The sequence below is a fragment of the Saccopteryx leptura genome, chromosome 2 (genome assembly GCF_036850995.1).
Source record: "Saccopteryx leptura isolate mSacLep1 chromosome 2, mSacLep1_pri_phased_curated, whole genome shotgun sequence".
In the NCBI taxonomy this organism is placed as follows: Eukaryota; Metazoa; Chordata; class Mammalia; order Chiroptera; family Emballonuridae; genus Saccopteryx; species Saccopteryx leptura.
Window position 1 is genome coordinate 98,300,432 of NC_089504.1, and position 21,466 is coordinate 98,321,897.

The 21,466-nt window shown below is 40.3% G+C and overlaps 1 pseudogene; it reads right to left on the reverse strand.

Annotated features, from left to right (window-relative positions):
* Positions 1-21,466, reverse strand: part of LOC136391454 (putative spermatogenesis-associated protein 31C1) — a 43,045-nt pseudogene that overhangs the window by 3,057 nt on the left and 18,522 nt on the right.

Sequence of the window (21,466 nt, forward strand, 5' to 3'; positions counted from 1 at the left end):
AGTCCCTCCCCAGCTGAGTGTCCAGATGAAAACACAGCCAGCCGATACTGGACTGCAGCCTCGAGGAGCCTAGTGGCCATGTGCCCAGCTAGCTCCTAAACCACAGCACTCATGAGATAAAAAAAAATGTGTGTTGGTTAAGCCCCTAAATCTGTGGTAGTTTGTTATACCTGATAGAAAAGTAATATAAAACACATTTGAATCATTTTACTTTGTAAAGTAGGACCGGGCCATCTCCACCATGAGAGTCTCCTGTTGGTGAATTCTGCGTAGCTCCTCCCTCAGCCTGAGCCCTGAGCTTCTCACATTCTACAGTCTTCTGTCTCAGAGACCCCTCCCCCCGTGCATCTGGCAGACTCATGCTCACCCTTTGGGAGTCAGCACATGTGCCACCGCCCTGGGAAGCCCCCCACCCCGCTACATCCAGGCTTCTGTAACACTGTCCTCACCCCTGCAATATTTCCCCCATAATCCTGATAAAGTGTGTGAAAACCAGTTTGGTAATTTTTCTAAAAATGTAAACATATGATTAGCATGTGCTCCCAAATTTTGTGTGTCCACACGAAGACTTATTAATGGATGTCCGCGGAAGTTTTATTTGTCACGGTGAAAGGCAGGAACAACCCAAAGGCCCACTAACAGGTGAATGGGAGAACAAAGCGTGGTCTATGCACACAGTGAAATACTTACCTCCGGCAGTGGCAGGATGGAGTCCTGATGCGTGCAGAAGCAGGGAGATTTCTCGAAAGCATTTTGCTGAACAACAGAAGCCAGACACAACGGAATCTGTACTGTATGATTCCAGGCAGGGGAGCAGAAGGACAGAGCCTTGTCTGCTGGAACCACAACCCTGGGAGAGACCACACAACCAAGCCTGGGTCCACGTGACCGAGGGCAGGCGGGTATGTGATTGTGGTGGTGGTAGGGCGGAGGGGAAGGAGCAAGGATGCCGGTGGAGGCCGGGAGGGGGCAGGTGACATTTTATTAAATATATACCTGTCAGCAGAGTAAGAGTTTCAATTCCTCTGTATTCTCACCGCAGTCTCTGGCTTGCTGTTTAATTTTCTTAATGGTGTCTTTCAAAAAGCAGCTGTTTTCACTTTGTTTTTCTTCTGTGGTTAGCTTAATTTTTTTTCTGTCCTACTTAAGAAATCTTTGCTCAGTGCAACTAGGGTCACGAGGACTTTTTCTTGTGCTCCATTTTAGAAACTTTATAGTTCCAGATCTTAAATTCAAGCGTATAATACATTTTCAGTTCATTTACTTTTATTTTTTAAATTGATTTTAGTGAGAGAGGAAAGGCGGTAGGGAGAGAGGGAGAGATAGGAGTATCAATCCGTTCACTATGTGTCCTGACCAGCGATCAAATTGTGAATCTGTGTTTCAGAACGATGCTCTCACCAACTGAGCTATCTGGCCAGGGCACATTTTCAGTTAAGTTTTATGCATTGTATTAGTTTTCTAGGACTGCCATGACCAATGGCCACAAACGTGGTAGCTTCAAATGACAGAAACGCATTACGTCAACACTGTGAGGCCAGAAATCTGGCAGGTCCGTGCTCCCTCTGAAGGCTCCAGGGAGTCGTCCTGCTTCCTTCAGCTTCTGGGGGCTCCAGTTGTGCCTTGGTTAGTGGCAGCGTGATTCCGGTCTTTGCTTTCATCTCTGCATAGTCTTCTCCCGTGTGTCAACTCTTCTGTCTGTGTCTTCGGGGTCCACCTGATCAGTCCAGGATGACCTCATCTCAAGGTCCTTCCCTTAATCACATCTGCAAAGACCTTTGCCAAATAAGGTCACACTCCCAGTTACTGGCGATGAGGACTTGGACAAAACTTCTCCCACAAAGTATACTGTACTATGTGAGTTAAAAGATTTCAGTTCATTATTTTCTATGTGGATATTCAGTTTTCTACTATAGTTGAAAACTCTTTATTTCTCAACTCTACTTTGTTGAGTATCAATTTACCCCTTATAGATGGTCTGTTTCTGACTCTCTGTTTAGTTCCCTGATCTATACGTCTGTCTTCATGCTCATATTTGACTCCCTTGATTGTTGTAGCTTAATCATCTTTTACCCTTGATATTATTTCATATAAACCCTGTAATATAGTTCTTTTTCAAAATTGTTCTGGCTATTCTAGATCTTTTTAATTTCCATGCGCATTTTAGAATTAAATTGTCAATTTCTACTAAAACATCTGCTGGGCATTTGGTAGAGTTGTGTTAAATTCATAGATCAATTTGGGGACAATGGATATCTTAACAATATTGGATATAGTTCAATGTTTTGAATTGATTAAATGATTTGTCAATTTCATTAATAGGAAACTAATAAAACTCAACCTCAGTCCTTAGTTATTGTAATTATTGACAAATCTTAATGATCTGGGAGTATGGAAAAAAGTGATATAATGATTTAATAACATCTGCAAACAGACTGTTGAAATGGGAATTGGGGTGGAGGGTTAGTAGTGGAACATTTTGACCTCAGAAGTAGCTCCCAAGAGAGCAATCTCAGCTGATCAGGTGGTGGCGCAGTGGATAGAGCGTCCACTTGGGATGCTGAGGACCCAGGTTGGAAACCTCAAGGTCACTGACTTAACACAGGGTCTCTGGCTTCAGTGTGGGATCATAGACATGATCTGAGGTTGCTGGTTTCAGCAAGGGGTCACTGGCTCAGCTGGAGCTCCTGGGTCAAGGCACATATGAGAAAACAATCAATGAACAACTAAGGTGCTGTATCTACAAGTTGATGCTTCTCAACTCTATCCCTTTCTGTCTGCCTGTATCTATCTCTTGAAGAAAGAAAAAGGGAGATAGATAGAGATAGAGAGATAGAGAGATAGAGAGAGAGAGAGAGAAAGAAAGAAAGAAAGAAAGAAAGAAAGAAAGAAAGAAAGAAAGAAAGAAGAAAGAAAGAAAAAGAGAACAGTTTAGTGTCTAAACCAATGTCCATGGGGAGGGAAGGCAGGGCTGGATCCCAGCTGGTTGTGTAATCCAAGGTAGCTCCTGGTCAGGGGATAAGATTTCTAAGTATCAGAGACACTGTAGAGTGTGGGTGGCAGGGACCGTGTTCTCTGACATGGAGGCTGGGTGTTCAGGGCACAGGCCAGGGAGCTGCCCTGTTGGTTGTTGGACATGTGCCAAGTAAATCTGAGCAAAAAAATGGACTTAATTTCCCAAATGAAAGTTGTAGAAAACCCAGGGTTCCAAGGCCTTGGGTCTATCCTTTACCTGAAATCAACACGTGGCAGTGCAGAGCAGGCTCTGGGAGCTTTGGTCAGGGAAAAGAAGGCTCATTGGGGCAGCTCGGGTAATCCCGTACCTCACAGGCCGGGTGCAATGGGGCAGCCGCATGGGTATCTCCAGGCTCAACCGGCCCAGTGTTTGTGGGTGGGGCAGCTCTGGGGGTCTCCAGGATTCATAAAGGAGGTTGCTAGTATCAGGACCAGGCTCACACTGACATTTTAGCATCTCCTGCTCATTTCAATGTCTCCCAGCAGGTTTCCTAGTCCTTCAGCAACACCTAGGTGCAGGAAAATGGGATTAGATTGTCTTTTGTTTATTTTTTTCTTTGTCTACCATATAGTAGAGATGTTAATCAGTTGAGAAATGACCCAGAAGCAGAAAAGCAAGGTCAAAGTGAAAACAGAGATAGGGATTTGAATGAACCCTGAGTGAAACAATCATTTCCTAGATAATCAGGTCTGAAGTGACAGCAATGACCTTGAAGCATGGAAAGCCACACCCATGGGAGAGCAGGTAGTGTCACTAAGAAGCTGTGGCTTTTCAAGAGGTTGATTTCCACACATCTGAGTTTGATTTGAGAAACAATACAAAGTGAGACCATAAGGAATGACTGAGTGGAAACAATGGTTGAAAATGCGACAAATGGATGCATCCAAAAGAAAGTCGGTATGTCTATTTCTCTAGATAATGATGCTATTTCAGAAACTGAACCTGGCAGCTATCAAAAAGTTTCTTGGTCCTGGCAGTTTCACTCACTGGTAGAGCATTGGCCTGGCATGTGGATGTCCTGGGTTTGATTCCCAGTCAGGGCACACAGGAGAAGTGACCTTCTGCTTCTCCACCCATCCCCCTTCCACTTCTTTCTCTTCCCCTCCCACAGCTGTGCCTCGATTAATTCAAGTGTATTGGTCCAGGTGCTGAGAATGGCTCTGTGGAGACGCCACCTAAGGTGCTAAAAATAGCTCCACTGTGAGCATGGTCTCCAAAGAGCACAGCATTGGTCCCAGACAGGGTTGCCAGGTGTATCCCAGATGGGGCGCATGCAGGGGGGCTGTTTATCTCCCCTCCTCTCACTTGGGGAAAAAAAAGTTCTTCCTTTCACACATAGATGTTGGCATACTAAAAAGGTTTAAACTTGTGTAAATTATTTTTTTTCTTAGTTCTCTTATACTTAAACTCAACAAAAGAAATGAAAACAAAACATATCATAGCTCAATGTAAATGGAGCTATTTATTACAAAGACTCACATATTGGATCAAATAAAACTATTTCGTTGGTTTTGACCCAAAAAAACGCTATTTAAATTTGAACAAGGAAGCCTTATGTCCTATATTTTACAGCCTTTCCTTTGGAGGCATTTTCACTTATTGATGTGAGGGTAGAAGCCTTGTCAGCCCTTGTTTATAAACAGACTTTACGGGCAGTGAACCATGCCTTGGTCCGCCGGCAGGTGAACTAGGAGACAGGCACGCTTCCAGTTGCACAGGTGCTGAACTCGAGAGTCATCCTGTAATCTGAATAAACACTGTGCTTCTGATCCAGGCTGGCACTGCCTGCCTTTCCCCACATCGGGTCATGGTAGTGTGTGACCCAAAGCACGCTTCAATATGATGTGCCACCTTCACAGCATTCCCTTCCTTACTCTGTCCCCACAGACAAGGTCACCCAGCCCAATGACCCTGCTTATTGCGGGGACCAGGGGCAGTTCCTGTATCCCCAGAGTAGCAATCTTCAGTTTCCTGCCAGAACTCAGAATTATTCAAAGCAGTCAACTATATCATTCCGCAGGGACTAAAGGGGGACCCGACCTCTTGTTACTACAGCTCGTGCTCATGTACCCTGCTGCTGAGTACAACTCCTGTGTGGTCCTGTGTGTTGTCTGGTGTCCTCCTCCCTAGGCTGTGAGTATATGTGACCATTGAGCTCATCTGTTTTGTGTTAGGTGTGGTGTGTTTGGTCCTTCCCACAACCCTAGTTGGTTATCTCTTACTCACCAACAGGATGACATAGAGACTACTGAAGACTCATTTATGAATGTGTATCTGCATAAATTTCTTGACTTTTCAAATGTGGTCAAGTGTCCTTTAGGCAAGTGTCCTTTACACATGCTCTGGTGTAGCAGGTATTTATTCCTTATGGAGCAACCCAGTCCAGATGCTTCTCCTGTTCTTTCTGTTAGTGTTGGTCCCTGTTCCTCCATCCTTGCTCTGGGTCAGGGAGAACCTCTCTATTTCTCCTCTCCTGTTACCCTTCTTCTATGTGAAAGAGCTCCCATTTTCATATTTTGTCTATTATTCTATGGGTGCTGAATTTATTAATCTCAAACTTCAACTGAAGCTCCTTACAGATCACTTTCTGATTGTAAAATACCTCTGTATTTTGGAGCAGACATCTTTTCAACTAAAAATGTACACAGCATCTCATCGTCTCTACTCCTCTCTTGAAATGTGGCCATGAGTCCACACTGCTTTTCTCACTGATAGCCCCGGGCTCTAACTTCTGCAGATGTGACCCTCTTCTTTGCTTTCTCTCTTCAGGTCCTTGTGAATCCCTCTGCTCCTGTGGTAACTTTCTGTGATTCACCTATAAAATGGTAGTTTGTAAAACAAGCATGAAAGGCAACAGCTCCTGAGGTTTTAGAGGCAAAACCCAAGAGTGACATCAGAGGAATGGTGGTTTGAGAGATTCCCTTTAGTCTGTTCCCTTGAAGTTTACACAGTTTCAAGAGCTATAACTCAACAGGGGTTTCCATGTTCAACGCACAAACATATCTGAGAGATCTGTGCTTTGAAACATCTAAAGGTAACAAGTGGGAGTGAAAAAGGAAAACAAGAAGTTAGAAAAGCTGAGATGAGCCATGGACACAGCCCTGCAGCAGGAAGCACATGGTGGGGCTCAACATGGAGAGGGTAGAAATTGAGTTGTGGCTGGTGCCAACTTCAGCTGGGAAGAGAAAAAAATATTTGGTGAGCATTCCTGTAGGAATGAGTAGTATGTGCTGTGGCTGAGCCCAGAGACCTGGGAAGAATACGGCATAGAAGTGCAGCCTCAGTTGTTGAGAAGCAAACATTTCAGACTGGGAAACAAAGCCACAGAAACCACAGAGCTTGGCCCCCAGGTAGCTCCCAGAGCTCACCTCCCTTTGCCCTTGGTGTTGGGTGGCAGAGCACATTATCTGCAAACCCAAGAACTGGTGCTTTAGAATCACTATTTTTTTCTCCCTGAGAAAAAAGTGCATTCTGTGACTTGTTCCAGGGTTCGGGTACAGAGATGAACCTGCAGGGCTCTGAGGTCACCCTTACTGGGAGGACTAAACAACACGAAATGCTGGCTACCAGGTTCCCCCAGTCCACTCCACCCCAACGCATACAGCTACAGTGTCGGCAACATCAGGCTGTGAGGTACAGCACTGAGATACCACAGAGCTAATATTCAGCACCACCTACAAGAAAATAATAGAAAGACCTCTTCATGTAAATCTGCTAAAGAAATGCCACTCATAGCTAGACACTTACAGGAGAAGATATTCATCAAATACCATGAATAAACAACACAACGAAGCAATTCAGAGAGAACAGTAAAAATGCCTGAAAACAAATATAAACACATACAAATGTGTGATATAAGAGACCAAATTCAAGATTGTATTCTGAAAATATTCAACAAGATGCAAGAAATAAAGACAGGCCATTTAATGAGCTCAGAAAATAAATCAACAAACAAAATGAGTACTTTACCAAAGAAATTGAAACTTTAAAAAGGAACCACACAGAAATTCTGGAGGTGAAGAATTCAGTAAAAGAGATCAAGAATGAACTAGTGAGCATAAGAAATAGAGTGAATCAGATGGAGGAAAGGATTAGTGATACTAAAGATAATAACTTAGAAATAATGCAGAGGGAAGAAGAGAGAGATTTGAACATAAAATGAATAAAAAACTTTCTGAGAACTATCTGACTCCATCAGAAAGAGTTATATAGGAATAATAGGTATAGGAAAGAAGAACTGAGGGAAAAGGGAATGAAGAGCCTATTCAAATAAATAGTTGATAAGAATACCCCAAACAGTTGGGAAGAGCTAGACCCTTGAATCCAACAAGCAAACAGAACACCTAGTTACCCAAAAGGGGCTTACTCCAAAGCACATTGTACTAAAACTGTCAAAAATTAATGACAAAGAAAGAATTCTCAAGGCAGCCCGGGGGAAAAAGACAGTAACTTATAAAGGAAATCTCATTAGATTATCATTAGATTTCTCAGCAGATACACTACAAGACAGAAGAAAGTGGAATCGAGTATTCAAATTACTGAAAGAGAGAAATTAAGAGCCAAGAATAATATATCCAGCAAAGTTATCCATCAGATTTGAAGGAGGAACACACACTTTTCCAGATATAAGAAGCTGGGGGAATTTACCACCAGAAGATCTCCCACTGCAGGAAATTCTCAAGGGTGTTATTTTACCTGAAACAAAGAACAAAGGGTAATAAAACTACAACTAAAGTTACTAACAAATTTACAGCATGAACAGACATAATTTGTGACAACGAAAACATAAAAGGATAAAGGGTAAAGATCTGAATTTACAGAAGATGGAGATCAGATGCATTCAAAAGAATAATGACTATTGTATATATAAAAATTTCTTTTTCATAAACAATGGTAATCACACACATACACACACACACACAGCTGAGACACCTAGCTTAAAAAGAGAGAAAAAAACAAGTATGAAATACCAGCAAACAAAAGAGACAGGTACACAAAAAAAGAACAAATGGAAACAGCACTATCAGATAACAAAGATAAAAGAGCCATAGAAATTCGCATGTATCAATAAACACCCTAAATATAAGGGGACTGAATTCAACATAAAAAGGCAAAGACTAATGGTTTGGATAAAAAAACAAACCCAACCATTTGCTGCCTTCAGAAGACACATCTAAGCTGCAAGAACAAAAGTAGATTCAAAGAGAAAAAGAGGAAAATGATTCTACAAGCAAATAACATCCAAGGAAAAGCAGGTGTAGCCACAGTTACATATGACAAATAGATTTCATGATAACAAATTTAACAAAAGATAAAGATGGACATATTCTAATGACAAAGGGAGCACTATACCAAGAAGACATAACACTTCTTAATATATGTGCACCCAATCACGGAGCATCAAAATATATAAAGCAACTACTAACAGAACTGAAAGGAAAATAGAGAAAGACACAGTCATCGTTGGTGACCTTAAAATTCCACTGACAGCTCAAGACTCACTAAAAAAAAGAAAGAAAAGACTCATATAAACAAAATCAGGAATGAAAGAGAAGTTAGCACAGACATCAGAGATACATGAAGGATTATACTAAAATACCATGAAAGACTATATACTATAAATTTCAATAACCAAAAGAAATCAATAAGTTCTTAGAACTTAAACCTTTTTTAGACTGAATCATGAAGAATCTAAATAGACCAATACACACTGAAGAGTGGAAATAACCATAAAAATACTCTTAAAAACTAAAAGTCCTAGACTAGATAGCTTCACTAGTGGATTCTACCAAGCATTCAAAGAAGATTTGGTACCTAGCCTTCTCAAAGTCTTCCAAAAAATAGAAAAAGCTATACCCCCTAACTCATTTTATGAGGCCAACATAACCCTGATACCAAAACCTGGCAAGGATAACACAAAAATAGAAAACTACAGACCAATATCTCTAATGAATACAGATACAAAAATCTTAAACAAAATACTAGCAAATTGAGTACAATAATGCATTAAAAATAATACAACATGATCATGTGGGTTTCATTCCAGGGGCACAAGGATAGTTGCACATATGCAAATCGATCAGTGTAATACACCACATTAACAAAACAAAGGATCAAATTATATGATATTATCAATAGATGCAGAAAAAGCATTTGATAAGATACAACATCCATTTATGATTTTAAAAAATGGGTACAGAAAGAATGTAACTCAACATAGTAAAGGCCATATATGAGAAACCTTCAGCCAATATGAGAGTCAACAATAAAAAACGAAAAGCTTTTCCTCTAAAATCAAGTCCAAGACAAGGATGCTAACTTTCACCACTCTTATTCAACATAGTTTGGAAGTCCTAGCCACAAATGATGTGATTCTGTATATAAAAAACCCTAAAAATTCCACTAAAATCTATTAGAAACAATAAATAAATACAGTGAAGTTGCAGGATACAAAATCAATGTATAAAAATCCACTGTTTTCTTATATAGTACAAAGGAAACCTCAGAAAAAAATTTCTTTTGCAATTGCAATCAAAAGAATAAAATACCTAGGAATAAAGTTAACAAAGGATCTGAAGGACCTATGTACTAAAAATTATAAAGCATTATTAAAAGAGATTGAAAAAGACACAATGAAATGAAAAGATATTCATTGTTTATGGATTTGAAGAATCAACATATTAAAATTAAAGATTACCTAAAACAATATACAAATGTAAAACATTTCCATCAAAATTTCAATTTTTTAAAGAAATAGAACAAAATAATCAGATTTGTATCGAAGCACAAAAACCTCTAATTAGCCAAAGCAATCCTGAGAGAAAAGAACAAAGCTGGAGGTATCACACCACCTGACTTCAAATTACACTACAGAGCTAGGGTAATCAAAACAGCATGGTATTGGAAGAGAAACAAACACAGAGACCAATGGAACAGAATCAAGAACCCAGAAATAAAACCACATGCATATAGGCAAATAATTTTTGACAGACGAGCCAAAAACAAACAACGAAGAAAAGAAAGCCTCTTCAATAGTGACGCTGGGAAAAGTGTAATGCCACATGCAAAAGAATGAAACTTGACTACAGTTTGTCCCCCTGCACAAAAAATTAATTCAAAATAAATCAAAGATAAAATATAAAATCTGAAACAAATTACATAGAAAGGCAACATCATTTCCTGAACACCCATTGGATGAATTAGACGTATGTCCTCAATGCAAGACTGTGGAGTCTCTTGGATAAGATAGAAGCAAGGCAGTATCTTAGTAACACTTCCATTGGGTCTGAAGATACTGGCAGTGGAGCAGTAAGGAAGTGCTCAGAAAGTGGTCCAATCAGTGATGTCGGAACAATGTGATAGTTTGGCTTTCTTTCCAAGTTCTTGCCGTTTCATAACTCCTGACATGAGAACGTAGCTTTCATGTTAATGAGTCTTTCAGACCCATACAGCTGCGCTACCCAAGCGGAGGTGGGAGGGACACATAGTGGCAGCTGGCAGCACCCAGACCTCCTGGCCAGAGTGGCAGTTGTTGAGAAACTTCAGAACTTCCATTTGGAGATTAAGTTCTAACTCCCTTGCTCTCTGGTAAGACCTTCCTTTATCTGGTTCCAAGCTGACCTTACCAGCCTCATCTGATGGGGTCCTTAACACCAGTCCCAATGCAGACTGGGGTTCTCTGAATATAAAGCAACTACTAACACAGGACCACAAGTTCCATGTTTTTCACTGGAATGTCCTGTACATGTCATTCACTAGAATTATCTTCTCCACCATCCAGACCCAAGTTATAACTGACTCCTTCCACTAATCTTCTTTGCTTCTTGGGCTTATATTCTTTTAAAAAATATATTATTATTTAGCGAGAGGATGAGAAGCAGGGAGAAAGAGAGACAGACTCCCGCACGTTCCCCAACCCGGGATCCACCCGGCAAGTCTCTTACTGGAAAGTGCTCTGCTGATCTGGAGTCACTGTTCCATTGCTCAACACCTGAGCTATTTTAGCACCTAAGGTGAGGCCATGGAGCTATACTCAGTGCTCAAACCATTCAAGACATGGCTGCAGGAGGGGAAGAAAGAAAGAGTGAGAGAGAAAGAGAGAGAAGAGGGAGGGGTGGAGAAGCAGATGGTCATTTTTTTGTGTGCCCTGACCGGGAATAGAACGGGGACATGCATATGCCGGCCAATGCTTTACCTCTGAGCCAACCAACCAGGACAGGTTATTTTCTTTCTTTCTTCTAAACCAGGGGTCCCCAAACTATGGCCCCCTGAGGCCATTTTTCGGCCCCCGCCGCACTTCTGGAAGGGGCACCTCTTTCATTGGTGGTCAGTGAGAGGAGCATAGTTCCCATTGAAATACTGGTCAGTTTGTTGATTTAAATTTACTTGTTCTTTATTTTAAATATTGTATTTGTTCCTGTTTTGTTTTTTTACTTTAAAATAAGATATGTGCAGTGTGCATAGGGATTTGTTCATAGTTTTTTTTATAGTCTGGCCCTCAACAGTCTGAAGGACAGTGAACTGGCCCCCTGTGTAAAAAGTTTGGGGACCCCTGTTCTAAACTCTTTACCCCATGACTCATGCTTCGTCGTGGGTAAAGAATTCAGTACTGCCAGGGCAGGGTCACAGGAACTCTTCTTCTAAAGCCTTATGGGCTTTCTGCACAGGTCTTACAGGCAGTATGCCTCCTTGCAGGTGTTGGGTTTACTCGAATCTTTTCAGTGTGTGCCTTATGTGGTTTGGTTTGGTAATTCCCCTTCACCCGGCAGCTCACCATCGACAGTGTCTTCAGTCATCAACGGCCCAACTTTCCTTTCTCTTACTGCTGTTGGATTTTGTTCTCATGAATGGTTTTATTTTTCATCAAAGTGTTTTCTCTGATGGTGATTCCTTTCTGAAGTGATGCTTACAATCTGGTACAAAGAAGTTCCCTGTCAGCTCAACAAAGCAGCTCCTGTTCCTTTTCCAAACCCTACCCCCAGGGCCAAGGACCCCCAAAGCATCACAAAGGTGGTACAAAGGGTTGTGGCTGAACACCTGTCATGTAATCTCTCTCAAAAAACTGTCTCAGAGAAACTGAGCCAGGGGGTAAGGTGAGTCAAGTTTAGTTCTGAATGAATTGGTTGTTACTTGAAAAAACAATCTGGATTTGAGCTAGGTGCATGAGAGAAATGCATTAGGATTTATGTTTTCTGACTCCACAGGGTACAATCCTGATTTTTGAGGGAACATTGTACATTGTTGTTTTGACACCAAATAGTTATTTTGGTGACTATATTTCCTTAAAAACTATGGAATATTTTTATCTCCAATGGTTTCTGAACTAGCAGCCCCCTGTTACTATTGTGTGCATATACAGGTGGGGAAAACGGTGTTCCCCGCCATGCCGTCTCCACTGACACACACTGTCCTCTTACCTGCCCTGCTGAGTCCAAGGGGTTTCTCATCTCTGTCTTTTGTTCCATCCATTACCAGCCTAAGAAAACATAGGCCTCAGGAGTTTGTAAACACAGTTGAAATCCCTAACAAGTAGGCTCAGAACTCATCGTAAAGCAAGGAGAAAAACAATGTGTACTTTCTCTTGGGTTTCTAGGCTGTAGGGTCCATTTAATTCCTCACAAACAGGTTATTCACATTTTCAGATAATATTACCAACAGGATTCTGTCCACCAGGTGCTATGGACTGAACTCTTGTGTCTACAAAATTCACACATTTGGTGAAGCTCTCGACCCCTGTGTGGTGCTGTTTTTAAGGAGGTGATTAGGGCTTGAGTAGGTCATGAAGTAGTGCTCTCGTGATGTAATTATCGGCCTAAAAAGGGGAAGAGACACAAGATATTGCTCTCCCCTATGTGAAGATGCAGAGAGAGGGTGGCTGTCTGTGAACCAGGAAGGGGACTCTCTCAGCAGACACGAGATCCACCAGCAACTCGATAATTCTTAGCCTCCAGAACTCTACAAAATAAAGTGTGTTATTTAAGTCACCACATGAGTTGTGGTTCTTTACTGAGTCTTTACAAACCCAACAACCAGTCTCCCGGTAACAGGGGTAGCTGAGGAGACATCCTCATGTGCCCCTGCACCAATTAAACATGCCTTTTTAAAAATGAGTGCATTGGCTGTGGCTGGCTGGCTCAGTGGGTAGAGAGTGAGCCCCAGCTGTATGGATGACCTGGGTTCAATTCCCAGTCAGGCCACACAAGAAAAACAACCATCTGCTTCTCTCCTCCACCGTTCCCCCTTCTTTCCTTTCCCTCTCTTATGGCCAGTGGCTCAATTGGTTCCAGTGTCAGCCCCAGGTGCTGAGGATAGCTCAGCTGATTCCAGCATTGGCCCCAGATTCGGTTTGCCAGGTGGGTCCCCGTTGGGCGCATGCGAGAGTCTGTCTATCTGCCCTCCTCTCACTTAAAAAATAATGAGTGAATTATGCCTCTCTACTAAAATACAAAGTGTGGTCATGTTAATTGTGAACCTTTTCTTTTTCTCTCTGATGTCCACATGGCAGTGTTGGCAGAGCACAGGAGCAGTGCTCAGACCTCTGGGACCCTGTCCCAAGGCTGCAGCCTGTCTCTCCTCCTTACAAGGTGAGATGTTTCTATGTAAAAAATGTTGTCATACCCCACAAATCCAGAAGTGAAGGGTCCTAGACAAATGGAGCCTGAGACACAAGTGAAACCCATTGGAAATGTATCATGTGATAAGAAGGGCTTGGGGTTACTTCTCAACTAGTTAACGGACCTGTGAATAGACGCCACTTACCTCTAGACTGAGACAGGTTTGAGCATGATTCTCTTCATAGTTTTAACTGGATATCTTTAAGTGCAATTAAGTCTGACTTAGTTACCCTGCAGGACACCGGAGGAATTTTTTATGGTGACAACACTCCATTGATTTTAACTCTTTCCAAGTTCTATGCTGAAAGTTACAGTGTGATCTAGAACAAAATTTTCTTATATCATATATCAGCTGACATTTGATTACACTGAAATAGTTGGGAACAACTTGACTTGTGGGAGAGTTTAGCATCCAGTCACCTAAGTTCTGAGAAGTTCATAGCAAATTATATCTTCTTGTCTTCTGCACCCAGAGTGAGACCTAATGTAGATCATAATAATATACAGTGTGTCCGTAAAATCATGGTGTACCTTTGACGGTTCACAGGAAAGCAACAAAAGACGATAAAAATGTGAAATCCACACCAAATAAAAGGAAAACCCTCCCAATTTCTGCAGGATAATGTGGCAGCATGTGCGCATATGCAGATGATGACGTAACACCGTGTATACAGCAGAGCAACCCTCGGCCATGCCAGTCGAGATTTGGACTGTACAGAGGAAAGTTCAGTGTGTTCTGTTGCTTGCTAAATTCGAAACTGTGACCAAAGTGCAATGTGAATATTGGCGTGTTTATATCGAAGCACCACCAGATAGAAATAACATTGCTCGGTGGGATAAGCAGTTGAAGAAAACTGGCAGTTTGGTGGAGAAACCCATTTCGGTAGGCCCTCAGTCAGTGACGAGTCTGTAGAGGCTATACGGGATAGCTACATAAGGAGCCCTAAAAAATCTGTGCATGAGCCCACATCGAACTGCACTGAATAGGTATAAAACTAGGAGAGTTTTCCTTTTATTTGGTGCAGATTTCATATTTCTATTGTCTTTTGTTGCTTTCCTGTGACCCATCAAAAGTGCACCATGACTTTACGGACACACTGTATTCTGTGGATTTCACACGTAACCTAAATAGTGCATTCTTGAGGGAAGTGGGATTCCACTCCTGTTCCACCACAGAGAGCTCCATGTAGATGGAGCATCACATGAAATAAAGAAAAACAGGCCCTGGCCAGTTGTCTCAGTGGATAAAGCGTCAGCCTGGCGTGTGTACATACCCGGTTCAATCCTAGATCAGGACACACAGAAGAAGTGACCTGGTGTCTGTCTCTTACTCCATTTCCTCCCTTTAGTCTCTTTTCTCTTCTCACAGCCAGTGGCTCAATTTTTTCGAGTGTCAGCCCTGGGCATTGAGGGTAGTTCAGTTGGTCTGAGAACATCAGCCTCAGTTGCTAAAAAGAATTCAGTTGATTTGAGCATCGTCCTCAGACAGGGTTTGCCAGGTGGATCCCCGTTGGGACACATGTGGGAATCTGTCTCTTTATCTCCCTCCTCTCACTTAATAATAATAATAAAAGAATAAAGAATAAACTTTTATTTCAGATACAGTTTTGGACATTTTGGGTGCAAACAATTTAAGTGCTACACAGATTTCATCAAAAGGGATTGTGCCATGCCAGTCAAGTTTCAGAAGGCACCGACACTATTTGCTTGGCGTTGATATTTCAGATGATAACAGTATATTGACATATTACACAAAGAGTAAACTTTGATGAAAAAAACTATGATCCAGTATTTGACTGAGTATCCAAAATGCAAACAGGAACCCAGACCAGCAGGCTGCCAGGCTGGAGAACAGAACAGTGCTTTTCCCCGGGGTCTTCAAACTCATAATTAAACTAACAAATATTTTCAACAAACTTTAAGGTTTCTCTTGACCAAAATGAATGAAGAAACAAAAGTAAAATGTGTTCAAAGCTTGAAGCTTCCTGAATGGCTAATTCTACAGTGATAGTTCTTTTCTTTTTATGATTTTATCCTGCTTGAGAAATCAACAAGCCCATAGGGATGCACTTTGCTCACCATAGGCCCCTCCTTTCAGGACGAAGGTGTCAGGGTGGAGGCTCACACTGGGCCTCTGGGATGATGGGATAATCAGGTGTTTAGATCACAAATGCACCTGTATATCCACAGAATGTTTCTAACAATATTTTTCTTTTCTCTTGTTTATTTAGATATGTATTCTTTTGCGGGTCTCAAAGCAGCCCAAAATACTAGGGGCTCTTATGGTACTTTGAATGATTTCTAAGGTATTTGATGATTTTTCAAATAAAGGTATAGTGAATGAGGTGAGATTCAATCACAGGGAGCCGTTATATAAAAGTTATACTCTTTTTTTTGGCTGTTAGTGGGCTTTCCAAACGTCTAGAAGCCTATTCAGAATACTAAGATTCTCATGAGAACACATGAGTCTGAAGTTAAAATAAGTACAATTTCAAAAGAAAAGCTATCTTAGTATCAGGGGAAAATACAAGGATAAATGTCTATAATATGTATAGAATGAGGCTGCAGCTAGAAGGCTGTTTTTCTTGTCAGCCCATATTTCACAAGAGATATTGGTATAAAGTAACTCTATGAAACTGAATAAAGGAAACCTTATTTAAATAAAGTTGGAAGGCCTGAAAGGGCACTACCACTCCATGTCAACTACACAGCTCACAGGAAGAGATGCCCTTGTATTACTAAAAAAAGCGTTTCTATTTTCTACTGCCACAGGAGGAAGGAAGATTTTCTCCTTGCCTGGCAATAAGACCAAACAACGACAGTGGTCACAACTCAGCCAATGAAAAGTTATTACCACTCCGAAGGCTTGTTTTCCTCAAATGGACATTTGTTCAAAGCACCTCCTCTCAAATTCCACCTTTTTTTCTATAATGTAACCTGTTTTCTCATTTGTTTGCTGGACTTACCTATAGGTTTTGCTGTCTGATGATTGTCCTCAATTTTAATTCTCAGCTATTCCCAAATATATTATTTTTTTTTCTGATAAAGATAACTGGCTGTTTAATTTTTAAGGTGAACAAAACAAAGTCACAGGAACATTAAAACATAGAAAAAAGTATAAGACTACCAGGTGTCAGTAAAGAAAACTAGTTTCAATTTTAAAAGTTAAAAATTATTGGGAACAAATGTCATCACAGTATTTCTGACTTTTTAATTATTACATTGGTCAACGAGTGAGATTCTTTTCATTCATTAGTGAACTTAAATGTATGATCTTTTCCCCATGTACAGACTTTATGCTTTAGTTGAAAAGTTAAACTAATATTTTTCAAGTTTTTCTTCAATTCTGATACTCTGTGACTCGGATATGGGCCTGATCTTGAGACTTATACCTACCTGTATGCAGCAGTCTTTGAAGGGCCCCCGGGTTTCACACCGCGCTCTAGAAACTGTGAGCGTGCAGGGATGCCACCTCTAGGGTTCAGGCTGTTCTATAGCCCAGGTCACCTTAAAACAAGGAGATTACCTGTGTGGGCTTGATCTAATCACATGAGCCCTGAAAGGGAGAGAATTTTCTCTGGCCGGTGGCAGAATACAAAGGTGAAAGAAGTCAGAAATTCAAAGAACTGAAAGGATGTGATATACTGTTGGTGGCCTTGAACCCAGAGGAGGTTTCTTGGGAAGAGATATGAGTGCCTTATAGGAGCAGAGTGTGACTTCCAAGTGACAACCAGCTAGGTGTCAGGGACCTCAAAACTATAACCACATGAGTACAACCATTATGGAAGAAAGTATGGTGGTTCCTCAAAAAACTAAAAATAGAACTACCTTATGACCCAGCAATCCCTCTACTGGGTATATACCCCCAAAACTCAGAAACATTGATACGTAAAGACACATGCAGCCCCATGTTCATTGCAGCATTGTTCACAGTGGCCAGGACATGGAAACAACCAAAAAGCCCATTAATAGATGACTGGATAAAGAAGATGTGGCACATATACACTATGGAATACTACTCAGCCATAAGAAATGATGACATCGGAACATTTACAACAAAATGGTGGGATCTTGATAACATGATACGAAGCGAAATAAGTAAATCAGAAAAAACCAGGAACTGCATTATTCCATACGTAGGTGGGACATAAAAGTGAAACTAAGAGACATTGACAAGAGTGTGGTGGTTACGGGGGGGAGGGGGGAATGGGAGAGGGAAAGGGGGAGGGGGAGGGGCACAAAGAAAACAAGATAGAAGGTGACAGAGGACAATCTGACTTTGGTTGATGGGTATGCAACATAATTGAACGACAAGATAACCTGGACATGTTTTCTTTGAATATATGTATCCTGATTTATTGATGTCACCCCATTAAAAAAATAAAAATATTATTAAAAAAAAACAAAACACAAAACTATAACCACATGAAACTGAATTCTGCCAACAATCTGATTAAGCCTGAAAGGCAAGTAAGGCAGGAATCTCTGGGTAAGTGCCCACCAGCCAGAAGCTTGGTTTTAGTTCATGAGACTGGGAGAAGCCTCCAGGCATCCTCTCCTGAACCCGAGATCTATAAAGTCAGATAACAGACACATGCTGTGTTAGCCACCAATTTTGTGGTACCCAAGGATAGAAAGCTCATGTAGTAGACTTGTGGTGCTTACTGAATTCCTACGTGAATTAATGCCGTTTGAGTGAATTGTCAGTTCTGAAACATGGGTTATTTATCCATCTCGTGTATTATATCTTATGATACTTAGGCATTTTGTGGTGTTGCCTTTCTTTCATCTGCTTTCAGCATACATACATATTTTTAATAGTTTTTTAAAAGATTTTATTTATTCATTTTAGAGAGGAGAGAAAGAGAGAGAGAAGGAGGAGGAGGAGCAGGTAGCATGAACTCCTATATGTGCCATGACCAGGCAAGCCCAGGGCTTCAAACCTGCGACCTCAGCATTCTAGGTTGATTCTTTAATAAGTACATATTTTTTATGAGGTAAAAAATGTGTAATCATCTTCAGTGGTTTTTTTCTTTTACTTGTTATAAATTCTGAGTATATTATTTTCATTATCAGCAAAACAAAAACAGAAATACGGGATAGCACAGTCCTATGAGGTTTAGTTAGCTCTTTCTAAAAACAGCAAGGGTTGCTATTTATTGATAAAGTTTGGACATATTCAAACACATTGAAATTCAGTGGTGCCCTGACACTCGAATTTAATTTCTTTCATGGCTGAGCTCATGATTCAATTTGTTCGTGTGTCAAAATCGAATTTCCCCCTTTAAATTTTGAGAATGCAATTAATCTGTTCCAGTCCCTAAAAACTACAGAAATGTTTTGTTTTATATGCTTTTAAATAAGAAAATGTACTTTATAAATAACAAAGACATACATACACACACACACATAATAAGAGAAAATGTAAAGAAATAAACCGCTTTATGAAGTGTATTTACCTTCAAGGTCAGGTTAAAATCCTGGCAGAAGGGGAGGAGACAGTAGCATAACAATGGCCCTTCCCAAGCAGGAAGGGAATTAGCAATTTCACAGACAGCTGCCCTGTGCCATGTTTAACAATAAAAGTGAGCTAAATTTTAGACAGCAACTTAGACATGCCATTTTTCAAAGAAATTTATAATTGAACTTATAATTTTTTTTTTTTTACAGAGACAGAGAGAGGGAGTCAGAGAGAATGATAGGTAGGGATAGACAGACAGGATTGGAGAGAGCTGAGAAGCATCAATCATCTGTTTTTTGTTGCGACACCTTAGTTGTTCATTGATTGCTTTCTAGTATGGGCCTTGACCATAGGCCAAGAAAGAAAATGATTACTTTTGGCAGATAACATAATTCTATATATAGGAAATCCTAAAGATTTCATCGAAAAACTATTAGAAACAATAAATATACAGTAAAGTTGCAGGATACAAAATCAATGCGCAAAAGTCTGTTGGATTCACATATCATAACAATGAAATGTCAGAAAAATAAATAAAAACGATTTTATTTGCAACTGCAACAAGTGAATAAAATACCTAAAAATAAGAAAAATAAATGGAGTGAAGAAGCAACGGTGAAAGAAATGGAAAGATATTGCATATCTTTGAATTGGAAAAATTAACATAGTTAAAATGGCCATATTACCTAAACCAATGTACAAAGTTAATGCAATCCCCACCAAAACCCAATGGCATTTTTCAAAGAAATAAAATTAAAATTCATCAGACTTGTATTAAACCACAAAAGACCCCAAAATGGCTAAAGCAATCATGAGAAAAAAGAACGAAGCTAGAGTTATCATAATTCCTAACTTTAAATTGTACTACAAAGTGACAATAATAAAAAGCATATGGTACTGGTAGAAGAACAGATACAGACCTGTGGAACAGAACTGGAAGTCCAGAAATAAACCCACATGTACACGGGCCACTGATTTTTGACAAGCCAGAAACAGGCAATGGAGAAGGAAGAGTCTCTTCAATAAACGATGCAGGGAAAATGAAAGCTGCATGCAAAGAGTGAAACTACACTGCTACTTGGCATGATAAACAAAAATCAACTCAAAATCAATTAAAGAATATAAGACCTGAAACAGTACAATACATAAAAGAAAATGTAGGTACTACAACTAGGAACCTTGGTCTAAGAGAGGATTTTGTAAACTTGACCCAAAAGGTAAGGGAAGTGGAAGCAAAAATAAATGAATGGAACCACATTAACCTAAAAAGCTGCTGCACAGCAAAATAAACCATCAACTAAACAAAAAGGCAAACAAACAAGTGGAAGAGGATATTTGTAATCAATATTCCAAAAATTGGTGAATCTCAACAACAGAAAAAGTCTATTTACAAAATGTGCAGAAGAGACTGACCTGAGGTAGCGCAGAGGATAAAGCATCGACCTGGAATGCTTAGGTCACCGGTTCGAAACCCTGGGGTTGCCAAGTCAAAGCACTTATGGAACTTGATGTTCCCCCTCCTACCCCCCTTTTCTCTATCTTTTCTTTCTAAAATAAAATTTAAAAAATTAAAATCTTAGATATATATGAAAAAATGTTCAACCTCCCTATATATAAGGGAAGTGCAAACAAAACCACAACTCCACCATCTCATATCTGTTAGAATGGCTGTTATCAATGAGACAAGAAATAAGTGCTAGAGAGGTTGTGGAGAGAAAGGAACCCATATACACAGCTGGTGGGAATGTAAATTTGTACAGCCACTATGGAAATCAGTATGGAGTTTCTTAAAAAAGTTAAGAATAGATTTACCTTATAACCCAGTAATCTTTCTTCTGGGTATCTATCCAAAAATGTTTGAAAATGTTTATTCATAAAGATATATGTACTCCCACATTCACTGCAGCATTATTTATGGTAGATAAGACACAGAAAGAATGGAAGTGTCGTATGATAGATGGTTGGATAAAGAAGAGGTGGTGCACATATACTGTGGAATACTACTCAGCCATAAGAAAAGATGACATATTGCCATTTGTGTCAACATAGCGAAACCTATCATGCTAAGCAAAATAAGTCAGAAAAGGACAACAACCATATGATTTCACTCATGCGAGATGTAAAGCAGAAAGCAACAATGAACAAACAGAACAAACAGATTCATATACACAGACAAAACATATGGTGGTCACCAGAGGGGACAGGGGTTGGGGAGGATGAAGAAGGTAGAGGGTCAGATGGTGATGGAGGGAGACTGACTAGACTTTGGGTAGGGAGCATACAATGCAATATATAGATGCGGTATTATAGAATTATAATACACCAGAAACTAATATCACCCCAATAAATTTAATTAAAAACAAAACAAAACAAGAA